Source organism: Octopus bimaculoides, chromosome 2, assembly GCF_001194135.2.
Source record: "Octopus bimaculoides isolate UCB-OBI-ISO-001 chromosome 2, ASM119413v2, whole genome shotgun sequence".
NCBI lineage: Eukaryota > Metazoa > Mollusca > Cephalopoda > Octopoda > Octopodidae > Octopus > Octopus bimaculoides.
In genome coordinates, this window is record NC_068982.1 from 191,206,874 (window position 1) to 191,216,407 (window position 9,534).

Sequence of the window (9,534 nt, forward strand, 5' to 3'; positions counted from 1 at the left end):
TGTGTGTGTGTGTGTGTGTGTGTGTGTGTGTGTGTGTGTGTGTGTGTGTGTGTGTGTGTGTGTGTTTGTACATCATGTATGCCTATTATGTATGTATGAATGGATGGATGGATGGATGGATGCCAGAGGATTATAAATCTACGACATGACGCAGATAAAACTGAAGAAAAAGATCGCTCTCATATTCATGCGTGTCGACCGGTAACGGACATGAAAAAAGACAATGTGAAGACTGAATCCATGTTGTGGGTGCGGTGGTTTATATTTTAAAAGTAACTCTCTGTTTTAAAAGTATAAAATGCTTCAAGTGTGGTTAGGTAGATCATAAAAAATCACACTGTAAAACAAAACCTAAAAAACGGTTCAACAGAAAAAAATCACGTAAACGGACATTTGGTGACGAGAAATACGAACGAGACTTAAAGTAAATTTGTCTATGTAAAAATTAACTACACAAACGTAAAGTTACAATTGGATACGGGCAGTGATATCTCGATAATTGACACAGATACATGGAGAAAAAAAATCAGGAGACTTAGATTAAAAGAAACTTCAAAATTAAAAAGCGGTGTTTCAGGAAAAGAATTACATTTTAAGGGCGAAATGTTTAGTGACGTTACATTTCGTGGAAAAACCTTAAAAGCCAAACTTTTTGTGTTATATGATACAACAAATTTATTCGGAACAGACTGGATGGAATTATTTAACTTATAATTATTTAACTCCATAAATCTTTTCTCCAAAAATGTGAATGGTTTTCCCGCCAGTACAAATAAATCGTCAGACGAAATGAAACAAAAGTAAAAAAGATTTTTCCTGGGGTTCTGTCTGATGAATTAAGTCTGTGCACCAAAACTAAGGCGAAGATTCAAGTAAAAGAAGACACCATACCAGTATTTAACTATCCGCTACCTGCTCCGGAAGACATCTTTGCGAAATTAATCGGTGGCAAGATATCTTCTGAATTGGATCTCTCTGACGCGTACCTACAAATTAGAGCAGACGATGAATGCTCTCAATACCTAACAATTGACACACACAATGGCTTGTATAAATACAACAGGTAACCATTTGGCTTAAAAGTCGCACCAGCAACTTTTCAACAGATTATGGATGCAATGTTAGCGGACTGTAAATTCGCAATTCCATATCTGGATGGTAAACTCATAAAAAGCGAACCCTGGAACCCACACATAGAGCACGTAAAATATGGGTTCGAAAAAATTAGGGATTGCGGCTTTACTTTGAATGAAGAAAAGCGTGAATATTTCTCACCGAAAATAAAATATTTAGAACAAATCATTGACAGAAATGGACGTCGACCAGTTCCATCGTGGGCAGACGCGATTAAAAATATGCCCCCTCCGTCAAATATAGCTTTTTGGGGATTGGCAAATTATTACCAAAATTATATTCTAAATATGCATAATGTAGGAGTTCCACTAAATAATTTATCATAAAAAAGATATAAAGTGGAATTGGTCTGAAAATTGTCAGAAGGCGTTCAACGAAATTTAAAAAATATCAACATTTGATTTGTTGTTAGCACACTTCGATCCTGCAGCGGAGATTGTTGTAGCTTCAGATGCCTCTGAGTACGGTATCGGAGCAGTAATGCTACATAGATATAAAGATGGTAACATGAAGGCGGTGGTTCATGCCTCACGTTCTCTGATATCAACAGAAAAAAAAGTACAGCCAAATCGAAAAAGAGGCTCTGGCGATTATTTTTGCCGTAAAAATTTTTTTTTACATGATTGAAGTTTTCGCCTCCAGACTGATCGTTGTCTGTTATTATCCATAGGAATCCCCACCTATACTACTAATAGGTTGCAACGCTACTATAGAATATTATTATACTATGATTTTTAAGATGGAGTATATGCCAGCTAAGAAATTAGGACACGCTGATTGTTTATCAAGACTGATGTTTAAAAATGCTGAACCATTTGAAGATATCGTGATTGCTGCGTTGCGAACAGAAAAACGAAATTAAAAATGTTTTGTTTAACGTCATACGTGAACTGCTAATCACATTGCAAGACATAAAATTAAAATCGGAAAACGATAAATTCATTAAAAATATGAAGAGAAATGCTGAAGGCTAAAAGAAATAACAATATGCGCAACACAAATGCAAACCCATTCTCAATGTGTGACAATGTGTTGGTGTACACACAAAAATTGCTTTGATGTTTTAACATCTCTAGTGTGTGTCGTCTGGTATGGCTGGCTGTAGGCAAGAAAGACCGAACTGTCATTGAAAAGTTCTATGATGAAATGCAGCCATGTATCAGTATGGATGGTAAACTCTCTGAACACCTGCTGCAAGAGGCGTTTCTCATTGCCACATCTGTACAAAACAGTGTAAGTCCCTAACAAGACTGAAAGACTATATCCACACTGTTCATGGTTTAGAGAACAACCAAGTTATAGCGTGGCTAGAAATCGAATTGCTACCATCGTTATGCCTGTGTGCACGCATGGTCTTTGCTACTTTTAACTATTAGAAGTTTACTTGTGAAGAAAGACCTGGTTTCTAACAAAGTTATAAACCTCCATCACTGGAATCTACACAACAAAAACAAATTCACATTTTGAATTCAAGAAAAGTCTTACATATTTCAACCGTTTCGCTTAAAAAGTCTATTTATTATGTGCGAATTAATTGGTGGATTTCTTTTTCTGGAAATCTCAGCTTATACACATCGTCACTTAATCAGAGAATTACAACCTGGTTTGTATCGCTGTTTTATCGATTTTACAAAGGCCTTTGACACTGTACAACTCTTTGGGGGTATCCTTTTCAAGGTGTGTCTGGAAATGTTCACAGGGCTCAATCGATCTCATCATGACAACTTGAGAGCATAGGTCTGCATCAACAGTGAACCACTTGAGCCCATCTCAGTTGAATCTGATGTTGAACAAAGTGATCTCTTGACTTCTACATTGATCGCCATCTTCTTCGCTGTTGTTATCTTGCGAACCTTTGCGCATAACGATGCTGGTATCTACATCTGTTACCATACGACAGAAAAGCTTTTCAGCACCGGTCGTTTGACTGCAGTAACAAAACCTTTCATAACTCTCATTCGTCGTCTCTTTTACATTGATGATTGCATTCTAATCCACACCGAAGAAGAGCTGCAATTCCTGATGGACTTCTTTCCAGCCACCTGTGATGAGTTAGGACTTCCAATCACTTTTAAGAAGACCGTCGTCATGACACAACCAGCACCAGGAAAGCCCTATACCTCACCATCGATGAATGTCAAGAGTAAAAACTTAAAAGTTGTGGATTCGTTTGTCTACCTTGATCACACACTATCGAGATTTGATACACTCGACGAGGAGGTCAGTGATAGGCTTTCTAAGGCCTGTTATGCACTTGGAAAGCTTGAATCGAGGCTCTGTAACATGCCAGTGTATATATTTGGGACTTATTCATGCGGTTCTTCCTGAAGATGGTATTGGGAACTTAGGAACTGTGAATTTGTGATCTTCACACGAAGAGAGATCGGTCTGATGCTATTGCTGTTAATTTTCCGAACACCAACATTAATATTTCGATTCCAGATTGTTTTGTTAGTTTGTTTTTTTTTTTTCCTTTCTATTTGGATGATTTTTATCGTATTTTGGTATCGCAATCTGATACGATAAAGTCATCCAAGTAGGAAGGAAAAACAAACCCATCTGGAATCGAAACATTAATGATGTTGGTGTTCGGAAAACTAGCAGCAATGGCATCAGACCGATCTCTCTTCGTGTGAAGATCACAAATTCCCAATTCCCAATACCAACTTCCGGAAGAACCGCATGAACAAGTCCCAAATGTATCCACTGGCATGTTATCGTAGTCAGGTGAATAGACATCAAAGATGTTCCGCTCATCCCAGCAATGGAGAGATCTGGGTATTGGATGATAGACCATATCGTGATGCTAAAAAAAACTATGCCCCTTACGATGCTCACAAATACCAAACACTAAGTCCGCTTCAATAGCTGTTGTTCTGACAATAATAACAACTTTCGTCTGTCTTGTCAAGATGAAAGTTTCCTCATTTCAGCGACTGGAATGGATGAAGAGTGGCTCTCTTTATGTTCCAAATTCTTTGGTGATGTTGAAACCATTGACGAAAACAAAGAAAAGAAAACAAGACTGGTTTGATAAGAACTTTTGCACAATTTTGTTGGTTTCTGAATAAACAAACACGGAGGCCCACAGGCCAGTTCTGGACACACTCAAGCACCAACAGTGGCGAGTTCTACGCAATGGAACTCACTCTACACAGACAGCGACTGTACTTGAATCTTTGTACTTTGATTTATAAATAAAACACTTTACACAACAGGGAAGTACTCTAATTCAACATAACCAGATCCAATCACGTCAAATAGTAAAAAATAGGCATCCGTCGGTCTCAAGAGGCCAAAAAAATCATGCCAGCTGCTGATGGTGGTGCAGCTTCTGTTGTGGCTGTAGAGACCCACACGGGAGTGGCAGCCAAGCATACAGTGACTGCATTGGAAGCAATTCTTTGCTGGTTTTTCCTTTTGTGGCGAGTTCCTCTTTCTCTTCCGCTCTCTTCATTTCCTTTTCCAGGATTTGCCTCCAGTATGGGCGATCATTTGCGACCTCCTCCCATCTCGGAACGTCCAGATCAAGCGACTTCATATCTTTCGTACAGACGCCCTTGAAGAGAAGACGAGGTCGTCCTCGTACTCTTGTACCGTGGCCAATTCCTCATACAGGAGGTATTTTGGGATCCTTCCGTCTGGCATGCGATGAACATGGCCGAGCCAACGCAAACGACGCTACTGGAGCAAGATGTGTATGCTGGGTATCTTGGCTCGGTTGAGGACTACGGTGTTGGCGATGTGGTCGGTCCACTTGATGTCCAAGATGCGTCTCAAATTACGATGGTGAAAGACGTTGAGACGCCGCTCCTGTCTAGAGTTGAGGCTCCACGTCTCACTGCCGTAAAGTAGCGTACTAAGAACGCACGCCTTATAGACAGCAATTTTGGTGTTTGCAGCCAGTTTTTTGCTTTCCCAGATTTTCTTTGTGAGCTTGGCAAATGTGGAGGATGCTTGTTCGATTCGCCTGTTGATGACAGGGTCCAGGGAGAGATCATCAGCGATGGTAGAGCCGAGATAGGTGAAATGATGCACTACCTCCAGCTTGTAGTTGTTGATGGTGGGGGTGTGATTGACCCATTACTTGGGTCTCCTTCAGACTTGTAGTCAGGCTGAATTCCTGACAGATGTTTTTAGGGATTGTCCACTTCAGAGTGCGCTGCCAGTGCTGCATCGTCTGCGAACAACATTTCTCTGATGAGTACGTGGCGCACCTTGGATTTTGCTTTCAGCCTCGACAGACTAAACAGTTTGTCGCTTGATCTGTTGTGGATGCAAATACCATCTGCTGATGTCTCAAATGCATGTTTCAGCATGACTGCGAAGAAGATAACAAATAGGGTGGGGGCCAACACGCAGCCTTGTTTCACGCCACTACATCAAATAAACTCTGTGTGTGCGTCTGTGTGCGTGCATGTGTGTGTGTGCGCGCGCGAGAGAGAGAGAGAGTGTGTGCATATGTATACATACATGGGTAAATGGATACGCATATGGATAGATAGTTTTACAGATAGATAGGTACATAGGTAATATGGACAGACGGGCACAAACACACACATACACACATACGTATATACAAATGAAGACTTAAGCACATGACCATATACACACAGGCACACTTCACGCAAGGACACATAAGGAGACACACATCCATACATAACAGCCGCACATACATAATCACACAAATCCATACACAGACACACTCAAACATGCACATACAGAGAGACAGAGGTACACACACAAATACGTACACACACGCACACACACACACACAAACATGAACACACAAGCACATGGAGAGGCAGAATACACGCATACATACAAACGTACACACATGCATACATATATATTTATATATATGCATACACACAAACATGCAAAGTACATACATACATGCAAACGTGCACACGTACATAAATCTGTATATGCAGACACACACACACATACACACACACACACACATACATACATGCATGCATACATACATACATACATACATACATATGTGTACGCGCACGCACACTGACACAAATGCATGAGTACGAAAAGAAAAAAAAGAACGCAAATTCCGATAACGGACAGAGTGAACGACTATTGAAAAGGTTGCAAGTTACAACGAAAATTGTAGTAAAAATAAGGAAGTGGATGATTGGAAATCGCTGAGTGTTAAATTAATAAGGCACTAAAAGTGAACGACTCTCCCCAGACGCAATGATTAAAAAAAAAATCAGTTTAAGGGAAATAACTCAAAAAGTGTAGCAGAGTTAATTCCCTTAACTGTTTTTTATTCTACTTATTGGATGATGTTGGCTCTGTAGTCGAACCTCGGAGATGCACTTTTATTTTTCTAATGTTTTAAATGGTGATTCTTTAACCCTGGCAGGAACACTCGTTTTTGTCACCATTATGATCATCACCACCATTGCACCACCATGCTCGTTCATTAGAATCGTTGTTAACAGAGTTCTTACTTTTGAAAATGGTAGTGGTAGGATGGTGGTGGTGGTGGTGACGATGGTGATGATGGTGTTGGTGAGCCCTTATACTTGTTATTTTTAACATACCTCCACGCACGCGCGCCTGTATGCACACACACACACACACACACACACACACACACACTCACACACACACTCACACACACACACTTATATACATACGTACGTTAAGACGCATGACTCAGTAGTTAGACTGCCTGGCATACAATCATGGGGAAGTGAGTTTGATTCCGAGACCGGGCTGTGTGCTGTGTTCTTGAGCAAGACACTTCATTTCTCATCACTCCAGTTTACTCAGCTGCAGAAATGAGTTGTGACGTCACTGGTGCCAAGCTGTATCGGCCCCTTTGCCTTTCTCTTGGATAACATCGGTGGTGTAGAGAGGCTGGTATGCCTTGGCGACTGCTGGTCTTCCATAAACAACCATGCCCGGACTTGTGCCTCGGAGGGGAACTTTCTAGGAGCAATCCCATGGTCAGTCATGACCAAAGGGGGTCTTTTCACTTTTACTCTTTTAAACACACACAAACACACACACACACACACACACACACACACACACACACTCACTCACACACACACATACATGCATGCATACATACATGCATGCATGCATACATACATGCATGCATACATACATGCATGCATATATACATACATACATACATACATACATACACACACATACATACATACATACATACATACATACATACATACATACATATATACATGCCTAAATACCAATCTTGAGAAATTATGCTTCTCAAAACCAGGAAGAAGAAAGATGATTCGAAAACAACAGATCCAATCCATCACTGGAACTGTAAAAATCTGTAAAACTTTCCTCCAGAAGTTTATCCTTTAAATATATATATATGAACATGTCTAGATATGTAACTATATGCATGAGAAGACATACATAAAACAAAACACAAATTTGCACGTATACATACATACATACATATACATGTCTATATTTATATTGAATGTTGTTGTACATGTGGTAAATATGTTTGAAAGTTGTAGTTTATTTGGTATGTTTGTTCCCAAACAGCACTTCTTTTAGTGCTGTTGACACCGCCGGATTGAATGGTACTGCCCAGGTGTCGAAACCATAATGATATCCGTGGGGCAGCTGATGATGGACGTATGTTGGAATGTTTTTGTATATGTGGAATAGTGTTATAACACATCCTTTTGATACATACATACATACATACATACATACAAAAACACCTTGTCACTGATGTTGAAATTGCAATGAAGGAACCTTGGATCTGGGTTAGAAACCGGTTCTTTCTCTATTGGCAAGAAATCTTGAAACAAAACGGAATAATGACACACATGCATACATAAATACATATGTACAAAGATACATGCATACATACATACATGCATACATAATACATAAATACATGCAGACATGCAGACATACATAAATGCAGACATACATAAACACATACATACAGAAATGCATGCATACATACATACATACATACATACATACATACATACATACATACATGATGGTTGCGATTCGATTGCAATCAACGCCTTCGTTTCATTGTTCTCTATGAGCAATAAAGATGTGACTTTTCTCTTCTGCTAGGGACCAACACACTTTTACCTGAATGTAACTACAATGGGTGCCTCTTGCAGCAGACATTCAGAGAGCTTACCATTCATGAAAGCTTACCATTCCTTCATTTCATCATGGAACTTTTCCTTAAACGTGTTTCCTCTCATGGCGCCATTCAAACACTTAATAGGGATATTAAGAATCGAGTGATGCCTGAATCTTACGATTTTCAAAGTGAAGAAAGGCCCTGCACAGGTTCAATCCTACCCTTTAAACAACATATATATTGGCCCCCAAAAAAGAAGAACTATTCCACAGCAATGGATGCAAATGAAGGTGTTTCATGAGAGTTTTTTGTTCTTCCTAGAGAGATGTCTAAACAAAGACTAGGAGACTCTCTCGTTCCCAGATGTTGGATGATCATTGATTAGACTGAGTGCATCCAACGTTTGCATTTTCTTAGATGAAAACCATACATATTACCAAGTAGGTTTGGTAGGGTTGCCGGCTTAGTCGCCGACGGCCTCCCGAGGTACACACGCGTGTGCGCACGCGCACGCACACGCATATATATATATATATATATATATACACACACACACGTTTACCTTTCTGTATTCGTCTTTTGCAAGATTCTTGTGTAAACTCGTGTGTTGAAATAGATATTGTTGTATTTGGGGACGGTCATGTTGCCAATTTAGCCAATGAAAACACACGCACTATTTATTCGGTATTCGCTTGCTTCAACCTAAATAGAAAACTAGAATGGAACGCTTGGATACACCCCATACCACAACCTGATGACAGAATTAGATCGCCATAAACTAATAATAATATGAAACTAATACAATAGATAATAAATAAGTGGAATTAAGTAATTAAATACATAAACAAAACATAAATTAATAAAAAATTAAGATAAAAACAAACCAATAAATAAAATGAATAAAATAAAATGAACGTGAATAAACAGGGGATACTGATGATGCAGGAACCATACACATTTCCCCCCCCCACACACACACACACACACCCTTACCAAACGTAGACACACACAGGGATATAGGCATGTGCAAATAAAGACACAACAGGAACACAAAATGGCAGATGGTTAGGACGGAGAGACACACACAAAAAAAGAAGAAAGCAAAGGATTACTGATGAAGTCACAGAAGTGTGACGAAAGAACTCTGGTCAAAATATAATTAATATGAAATAAAGCTGAAGCAAGCGAACACCGAATAAATAGTGCGTGTGTTTTCATCGGCTAAATTGGCAACATGACCATCCCCAAATACATTATATATATATATATAT